The sequence below is a fragment of the Pyxicephalus adspersus genome, chromosome 9 (assembly GCF_032062135.1).
Source record: "Pyxicephalus adspersus chromosome 9, UCB_Pads_2.0, whole genome shotgun sequence".
Lineage (NCBI taxonomy): Eukaryota > Metazoa > Chordata > Amphibia > Anura > Pyxicephalidae > Pyxicephalus > Pyxicephalus adspersus.
In genome coordinates, this window is record NC_092866.1 from 27,466,922 (window position 1) to 27,477,169 (window position 10,248).

The 10,248-nt window shown below is 40.1% G+C and overlaps 1 protein-coding gene across 1 annotated transcript in view; it reads left to right on the top strand.

Annotated features, from left to right (window-relative positions):
• Positions 1-5,483: 5,483 nt before the first annotated feature.
• Positions 5,484-10,248, top strand: part of CTCF (CCCTC-binding factor) — a gene marked incomplete in the record, with an annotated part of 38,655 nt that continues 33,890 nt past the window's right edge. The window contains 1 exon segment of the mRNA XM_072422978.1: positions 5,484-5,651.

Sequence of the window (10,248 nt, forward strand, 5' to 3'; positions counted from 1 at the left end):
ACAGAACAACCCAGATATTAGGGGGGGTTCAAGTGGGTGAGTGTCACTACAAATTATCTCTATACGCTGATGATCTCCTGTTATGTATCACCTCTCCACATATTACCATCCCCTCTGTATTGAAAGAATTTGAGAAATTTAAAAACGTTAAAAATGGACATTCTGCCCCGTCTATTATACATGTTTTAAACTGTGCCTATTTACCTACCCACTGCATATCTACGGAAAATCCATTCTCTTTTCTGATCTTTTTTGTGAAAAGCCAAGCGTTCTCACATAGCTTATCGTATTTTGACAAAAACTAAGCAAATGGGTGGGGTGGGGGTCCCAGATATAGCGCTGTACTATAGGGGCTCAGTACTGGTACGATTGGTTGATTGGTTCCACCATGAAGAAAGGAAACGCTGGGTCCTCCTGGAGGAATTCCTCTCCCCAGTAGGTTTAAACTCCCTCCCTCGGATAGATCGCCAGTTCCTTGACACAAACACGTCTATATCCGGTTTCACGTCCAATCTTCTATGACTTTGAGACAACCTCATCAAAGGAGGGAAAATTTCTACAAGCCCAGGCCCCATGAAACCACTCTTTGACAATCCGGCCTTCCCCCCAACAATGCATGCAGCAAACTTTCTAATCTGGTCAGCCACCGAACACCGCTATTTAGGTGACATTCTGCATAATGGTCGTATCCCACCCATGTCCTCCCACCAGTCACAGATACCGAAAAGAAAGTCCTCTTGGTTTGCTTTTAGGCAAATACACTAATATATTTCTACATTCTCAGACCTCCCTGTATTATACAGAAGCCTGTATTATACAGTGGAACTGAACTGCAGATTTCCTCTGCAGTTCCAGTACAATCTCTTGGCAATACAGGAGGTGAATGGGGACTTGTCCCCATTCGTCACCTTTAGTGCCCTGTATTCTTGGATAGAGAATCTGTAATGCCGTGCTGTGTCTCTATTGCTGTGCTTCTCTATCTCTGGAGAATCGCTGTTGTCATGCTGTGCTTCTACTGTGTATACTTGGATAGAGTTTCTCTATCCAAGAATACAGGGCATTACAGGTGATGAATGGGGACAAGTCCCCATTTATCACCGGTAGTGCCCAGAGATCATAGTAGAACTGCAGAGGTAATCTGCAGTTCAGTTCCACTGTGACGTCACATGGGAAACAGAACTGCAGGCCTCTGGAGTTCCAGTAAAATGTCCGGGCACTACAAGTGATGAATGGGGACTTGTCTAGTGCCCAGAGATCGTACTGGAACTGCAGAGGTAATCTGCAGTTCAGCTTCCCACGTGACATCACGTGGGAAACAGAACTGCAGGCCTCTGCAGTTCCACTACAATGTCCAGGCACTACAGGTGATGAATGAGGACTTGTCCCCATTCATCACCTGTAGTGCCCTGTATTCTTGGATAAAGTTTCTCTATCCAAGAATACATAGTACAGCGCTGCATCAGCCATTGCTGTTGCTGCTCTCTGCTTCTACTATGTATTCTTGGATAGAGTTTCTCTATCCAAGAATACAGAGCACTACCGGTGATGAATGGAGACAGCAATCGCTGTTGCCATGCTATGCTTCTACTATGTATTCTTGGATAGAGTTTCTCTATCCAAGAATACAGGGCACAACAGGTGATGAATGGGGACATGCCCTTATTGATGTTAACATATATACCACAAAGGACAGACTTCTGATGTAGGCAAACTACACACAGGCTGATCCGCTGGCAATTTTGTACTTGATGAATCAGTCCAATTTTCAATAGGATGCCCCAAAACAAAGAATACATGTGTGCAACATTCTGTTTTGATCATTTTCTGAGTGAAAATCAGAAAGTGGTTGATCAGATGTGCAACAGTCTTTTTACTTATGATATATGTGTACCTTATACCAAGATTTTCCAATCAGCACTTTTTAGTAACCGTCCAGCTGGGTGGTTACTAAATAGTTAGATCACTAAACAGGGGCCTTTTCCCACCCAGTTTAAACTGACTGAAATCAGTTGGAAGTACAATTTCTGCCTGTGTGTACCCAGCTTTAGGCAAGCATTCCTAGTCCTACATGCAGCCTATATTATCACTCTTCAACCCAACAGTTAAAATAAACTGTTTTATAGAGCCAACACTTAAGCAGAATAAATTATTGACATCTCAGAACGTTTTTGAATTGAACCCCCAGTGCATACTAAATTTATCAAACAAAACCCTAGTGGGAAAAAGGGAAGGATTTTAAGGAAAAATATAACAGTGCATCCCAGATAATAGAAACCAAAAGATTATCTGGAGGTTCAAACCAGTCAAAGGCAACACAACTGTAAAACAGACACACCCAGTTGTAATTAAAAATAAGAAGTGGGAAAACTCACTTAAGAAAGAAGAGAGAACCCTAACATACACTCCCAGGGAAACCTTTCAGTGTCTCTGGGGTTCACAGCCTCATGAAAGGAAGCTGTGTTAAATTAAATATTAACACAGAAGAAAATGTGGTAAAGTCCAAAGAAAGAAAGAAAGCTGTTTTTTTTTTTTTTTGATGCGCTAAACAATTTATATAGTAATCATTATATTGTCAATACATTCAGTCAATTGACCTTTTTACACAAACACAAATATATAATACAATACATTTATCAGCCAAAGTATGATCTCATCCTATTAAATCGTCATAGGATAAGTGACCTTTATCTATACAAAAATATTCCTGTGACATAAATAACTATTCATAAAATGCAAGATCTCTGATGATTTCTGATGTGTTTCACTTGTTGGCTTCTTCAGGGGTATTATGAGAGTGTTTATGTTAGTTGTTAAAAGGGAAAAGGGTTGTATAGTAGGCAATAATTACACATGAGGACAGGATAGCCAGAGAGGGAGATTCGAATATAGCAGTGTAAAGAGGTATCCTTAGTTTGAGTGAAAGGTTCTCCAATGTTGCATGGTCTGTCTCCAGTGTTGTGCCTGGTTCTAGAGCAGCCACCTTGGATTTTACCACATTTTCTTCCCTGTTAATATTTCATTTTGTTCACAGCCTCATCAAACACAGGCTCAAGAAAAGGGATGCATAGAAGGTGTCTCTGCAGGCTGTTCAGAATAATCTGCACTGAAACAATCCCTACTGCATCTGCAAAATATTACACATGCAGGGATCCAAGGAATACTTTCCTCTTCCACCAGCTCAGATCTTCAGAGCTTCCCTAGAACCCACAAGACCATCAGCAATGAGAGGGGGTCTTGACACAATGCCTACTGACCCATAGGAAAAATAACGGGGAAATTCTTTCTGCACAGAGAAACACAAGACTTAGGCAACTGAAACGTAGGTTCTTATTTTCTTTTATGTTTTCTAGGGGTTTTGTGTTCTGGTGGGCAGAACTATCTCTTATGTGGAACCAGGCAATTAGCATGGCCTTCAGACTTGTGGCAACCTCCTAGCTTTTGTGGACAGAAGATGAAATTAACATCTGAATATAGCCAGTGCCCTAGGACCTCAGTCAAAGTTAGGATGAAGGGAATTCACACCTCAGAGAGACCCAACCCGGATCTGCCAAAAATACCACCTTTGTCCACCTCTTTGTATCTTGTCTATGTGAAGGAAAGATGTAGTAAAAGCAATGTTTCAGCTTGCTACCCACTAACAGGGAGAGCTGCAGACAGTAAATGGCCAGAAAGCTGCCAAAGTCACCCTCAAGTTTATCAAGAGGAAAAAATCTAGTGCAAATGATGGGAAGTGCTTAGGTATGCTTGGAATATTACAGTAAGTTTAATACAAACAACCTAGTGGGATACTGCTGACCACAATCAACCAATCTAAAGTACATAAATACAATGAAACTAAAAATGAGTGGGCTGTAACAAAAGAGGAGAGGAAAATGTCCAAGTTCCCCCACACATGCACAGAGCACACATACATGATTAATGTGCAACATATATTAGATATCATCGCACATGCTATAGTAAGACAAATATTTCTAGCACCAGTATTTATGGTTAATTCAAATAGATGAGCTATAAATGTCTTGTAGTAATTGAACTGTAGACATGTTGAGCACTGTACCCTCACAGGGCTTTAAATCCAATACACATAGGAACTTGTTCAGGAAGTTCAATGCACACTGTTAGGACTGGGGAGGAAGATGATGGAGTCTGGCAAGTTGAGGAGATTGCTATTGTGTCTGAAAGGAGTGCAGCATCCCAGGAACTGGCAAAACTTGTCTGCAGTATCATCTACCAGGATAGTGAAGGCAGCATTCCACCATTTTTAAATGCTGTTCCCCTATGGCTGTCAGTATCCTGTTTGGGGATTGCCTACAGATCAGACACCTTCACCCCAGTTAAGGGGGTGGGAAAGTGATTCTGCAAGTTACACTTTCTATTGCTAGGGCACAGCATTGAAAGAAAAACTGTTGTTAAAACCAGCCAGTTCTATTAATACTGATGCTGCAGATCTGATTCAGTTTTACCACTGCTGACTGTTAGTCATTCTTTGCAAGTAAAGATTGCTACACCATTGCCTATTATGCAGTATGACACTTCTATGGACTAGGGAGCTGCTGAAAATACCACAGTGCACAGTCTATACTATCCCCACATCACACTGGGACTAGTTACTCAGAGGTGCTACATTGATTCTAAAAGCTAATTGCATGGGCAACTACAGGAAGTGGATCTTTGCCTAAACCTTCCTTCTAGAATTCCGATTCTGGTGCATGAAATAGTAGACCTGGCCATAAAGAGGACCTGTCACCTATTTCAACCAGAGTTCAGGAACACTTCAAGCTGCCTCGCTATTCAAAGGCGCATAAAACTGACCACTGGTAAATACTGTGTTTTAGCTATGCACACGTGTGCTTCATGAGGCTGTGATTAACTAAATAGTGGCATTACTGGGGTACCAGTCAGCATTCCTTGGTGTCTGATAGGGTAGACTTGGCATGCTATTCTAAAATTGTACATTATAACAATTGCAACTGCATGAAAATATATTATTTGGCTCCTCTACTTAAAAAAAAAAAAATATATGTAATACTTTGTATTATTAAGGGTGCTTTTATATATTATTTGTGTCTTCTACTTTCATAAAATATATATGTAATACTTTGTATATTTAAGGGTGCTTTTTACCTGAATTAAAACTTTATAAATGTACAAAAAAATGGCTCCAGGAAGGGCAAAACCAATGATTCTACCAGACACAAACTATTCCTTTTTTAACCAACACCCACTTCTTTGGAGTGTGCTTACTGTAATCTGCTTTACATGAGTGTCTACCTTACTTCAGTCCTAAAATTGGGACTGAACTCTTTGCGACTCTGCAAAATAAAACAAATGGCTTTATATACAGTTATACTATCCCCACCCTCTATTTCAAAATTGGCGCTCGAAATAAACATACCAATGGCAAACAACCTCCTTGCCTGTGTAGTGATAAAAAACTACAATTCCCAATAGCCTCTTGGCCCCGCCCCACTGGCGCATGCGCTTTCTTTGCAGATGCCGCCATTTTGTGAAACAGTGGGTTGGAGAGATTAAACGGTGAGCTGGATATTGTTAGACGGTATGTTCTAAGGTCGCTGGTGTGCCGTTTGGTTGCAATCATTCGAATTCGACTGGAAACCAGAAAAAAAGAGTGAAAAAGTCGTCCTAGGGAGGTAAGACTCGCAATTTAGGCAATTTGCAGGAGCTTTCTCCGGCCTCTAGGTGTCACGATGGGGCTCCGGTTCGGGCGGCTGACGGGGATGTTTGTCTCCCTCTATCGTTATTGTAATTTGGTAAAAAAAATATCTGGAGCTCAAGTTAGCGAATACTTTCCCCAAAACTGACCGTTTCGGCTTTAGAAAAGGTGGCTGCGGGATCGTCTTGGTTTGGGCGGGACGGTGAAGAGCCGTTCTGTAGGCCTGGCATCCATTTTCTATACAGACGCTTCGTGTAACAGTTTCATTAGATTGTCGCGGAGAATTCTGTTTGTTCCTGCATATTCTTAATATTTGGCTTTGCTTTTCTGGTTATCTTCTTTTATAAATGAATGTATATATGGACTCCGGGCTATCTTCCCGCTTTTTTTCTTAGTTTTGTACGATTTTATGCAGTGTTATGTACTTATTAAAACAAGTAAAATTAAAGCGTGTATGTTATGTTGAATTAATTTGTAGAACTAGTGTACTAATATCTTTTACCGCTTATAATAACTTTTAGTTTTGTATAGTTTCCTTATATATATAAATATTCAAGTTGCACGTTTCTCGTGTTTGTGTCTTGTAGTTCCTGTAGCATGAGTTAGATATTTCTCTAGTCCATGCAGGGAACACAGAACTCTGCACATATTTCCATTATGACTGAGATTTTTGCTCAATAAAATTAAATCATCCAAACCTAACCGAATGATTAAGCTTCATTGAAAACTCAGAGAATGCTGAAAATTCTTTTATACTATAAAATGTCCTTTTAAGTGGTCCGATATAGTAATGAAACTCAATCTTGAATTAAGCTTACGGTTTGCCTTTGTTGAAGCATTTCCCTTTCATTTCAGCTGTAAATTGTCATCCTGCTTAAGTGTGTACAGTTGTGTTGTCTTCCACCTGCAGAAACCAGGGTTAGTTTAGAAGTATTTTGTATACAAAGCTTCAGTTTAGTAATCATTTTATGTTTTTTTTTCTATCACCCTTGCTGTGTGTGGTGTATGCTTTGCTGTAAAATTGCAGCATTAAGCCATGATTGAGAACCAGTTTCATCCAAGTAGAAGTATTTGCAAAAGTAGCCTTTGGCTAGTTATCCATTCATTGTTCCAATGTTTTGCATAACAGGTTCCTGAAGAGGAACTCCTGCTTATGTAGTCAATAAAAAGGTGTGTGTGTATCACGCACGTACATTTGACAAAATACTCTTACCTTTTCATACAATCCACGGATGTATTGTTTTAAAGTTTCCCCTTTGCTTGTTGTCACTAATGCTGTATGGTAATGCTTTGGTGCGCTGGGGTGCCTTTGAGTTTAATGGCACTATGCATTGCATTAGCCAGTTGCATTTAAATTTACAAAGCATGCACATTTTTTTAAAGTTTTGTGTTGCCATTCAAATAAATGATTGCCCTAACCCAAAATATACCATCCCAAATGACAAAACATTATGTTGCCATTATGGAAACAGTCCCATCTGTGCCACAGTTTTCTGTATTGGCGGTAGCTTTATTCAATCCTCAGACTTTCTTCTGAGTGGTATGTGCCGTTGAGCAAGGATGCATGTGTGTAGTAGCCAAAATGATTCCATGGCAAGAGCACCGAGTTTGTGGCAGCTGTAATTTTGTGCATATGTTTAAGGTGGGGGTGCATGCCCACCTGGACATAAAACGTTTTAATATATTTAAAACATTGAGTGCATTAATAGGAATTTTTGTATCCATTCTATGTTATTGGATACATGACTTTAGATACTTCTAATCACACAGTGCATCCACTCATAGAAGTGCAAAACTGAGATTCCTGCATGTCCATCCACATTTGATTTTTGTTCTAATGTGTAAATGAATATTGATAGAAAGAAAATGCCATCTTCTGCATTTTTCTCTAAAGTAGACTTGTGATGGAACAGGGTCTATACAGAATGGCACAGTTATTCCCAAGCACAGATTTTTACTACCTGAACAGAAAGTAAAGAAATAACTTTCTTTTAAGTGACTGTACCTGTGCAGTTGTTTCCACCATTCAATGCTAGTTTAAATTCTCATTTTGGGTGTTAAAAACTGAATGGATTCGACAAAAAACTTAAGTTTTTATCAGTTTTTAGGGGCGTGTGCTATGGCAGTAGAAGCATTTATAAGGGTGTAGAAGCAGTTAAACATTTAAAATGCAGTGAGAAGCATTCTCTGTATAGCTCAAAAATGTTTTGCCACAAACACTGAGTGATGGGTATCCTGTAGCCTTCTGGGGTACCAAGGCTTTAACCTCCTGAAAAACGGTTATTGCTAGTGCCATGCTTTGAATGTACTTTTTAAGGTTGCCAGTGTGCTCATCTCATTTCTCAGCTGAACCTTCCAACGCTCAGATGGCTGGTGTTAAAACAAAACAAGTATTACATGTCAAGCCATAATTTTGGACTTATAATGCTATATACTCATTACTATAGGATAGCGTTATTTAGTGAGATATCGTTCTCACTAGTCATAAGGTGAGCATCATAGTGACTGAGATAGTGCAGGGTTCTCCCCAGGCACTTTTAGCTGGGCACACCACCTGGCACTTTTCAGCACCCACCCGGCTGTTTTTGGGTGGTTACAAAAGAGTTTGGTCACAATACAGGGGCTGCCAACCACCTAAAATTTCTTCCCACTCACCCCTTAAAAAAAATTCTGGGTTGAGCACTGTAGTGGTTAGGATAATCCTTGTTATCCAGACCAGGGATGATATATAGATAATACATTTTAGGCTTGTGTGGCAGAATAAGTTTGCAGGAAAATTTAATTTTTATTCAGCACAGAGGAGGACTGTCTACAAATATGCTAACATAATTGTTTTAATCATGAGGTAACTATGTAGTACCAGTAGTGCTAGGTATGGAATGCTTTATACAGTACAGGATCAAAAAACACAACATATGACTTCTACCACACTGTTTTATTTACATATACTAAACTTTTAGAAAATTCATACACTAATTCATAACCCCCTTTCCATGCGTGGCTTCAAGACTTCTCATTGGGCTGGCTCAATTCTGTAACTCTCTACCTTGTTCTATTACGCCACCACCCACCTTTAACACATTTAGAAAAAAAAACTCTCAAAACTTGTAACTTTAAAGCCTAAACTTAACATTTTTACTTTACATAGAAGGGTAGACAACCTACTGCCCCTTTAAGACTTAATGGCAGCATAGAGCCTCCTACATCACGCATATATATGTTTTTTTAGTTTATTTCATCTTTAACATGTTCTAGTTCTGTCATCTAATCTGTTTATTTGCTGGTTAGGGCCTTTCTTGGTGTCCATGTCAAGGCCTGCCTAACCTAGACACCTACTTGTGGCTGCCCAGGCCAAGTCTCTTTTCTGAATGAGCCAAGAGATGACATCAGGGAGCACTTGTACAACAGTAAATCAGCATTATCTTGCACAGAAAATAGTGCTGTTGAGGGACATAAAAGTAAGAGTTGGGGAAGTATGTTTATTTTTTTAGTGCTCAACATATTTTTGGTAAGGTGAAAAACTTTGGGTAGGTGGGAAGGCATTTTGCATGGAATTGGGCTTTAACCATTACTTATTTGCCACAGTTTATTTCCCCTACCTGTTGTGTACTATGCTTAGCAGGGTCAGGGTACTTGGCAGGGTCCTCTTGTCCAGTGAAATGGTTTATACTTGTTTTACGTGATTTTGCTATTTAGTGACTTTATGCATCAGGTGTCGTTTATACCGAAAGCGGAACTAAACCAACACATTTTAAAAAGTCACTCTTAACCTTTTATCCGGCAGATCCTCGATTTCACTAGACCTTTCCTTAATCAGGTCCCATTCCATCCTGTCTAATCTTTTTTTGACCCAGCGTAAAGTAAGTAGAGGATGCCGCTATCTTCGCTGGTGTTCTTTCTTCTGGCTACATCACCCGATCCCGCACTGAGCAGATGTGAGCTTGGGTAACATAGATTGGGAGAAATCTCACTGTGATTGTGTGAGATTGGCATCTCTTTTCCTCGGTGTTGGAATATGCCCCCTCTGCGCATGCCCGAAGCTGGAGCAGCCAGGAGCCGGACGGGAGCACAGAGTTTACTGAGTTACCTATGTCACGCATCCCGGAAGGCTCTGTGCTCCCATTCGGTCAGCAGTTGTTGAAGACGGAGGACAAAATTCCGGGACAGGTATAGTCTGGAGATGCATTACATGAGTTTGCTAAAGATTGTGGCCTCTAAAAATTACTTACATGCCCCGTAAAATATTTTGTGCTAAATTTTCCTCAGCAAGTCAACAGCAAGAAAAACAGCTAAACTTTAACCTGAACAAATTAGATTCTCAAAACACTCACGTTGATTATTGTAAACTATTCTTTGCCCCTGAATTTTCATTTCAGCAAATGGGGGCTGGGGGTCAAGCTGTAACCAGGTAGTCAAAAGGTGGGCAGGCAGGAAAATGTGTTCCCACTTGTATGCTATAGGTATCCAATAAACACCTATAGTTGTGTCCGCTTTCTAATGTCCCCCTATACCTTGTTGGAACTTTCTACTACATATTTCTTAGTATGCCCCATTTTTTGTTTTTCTTGCAACTG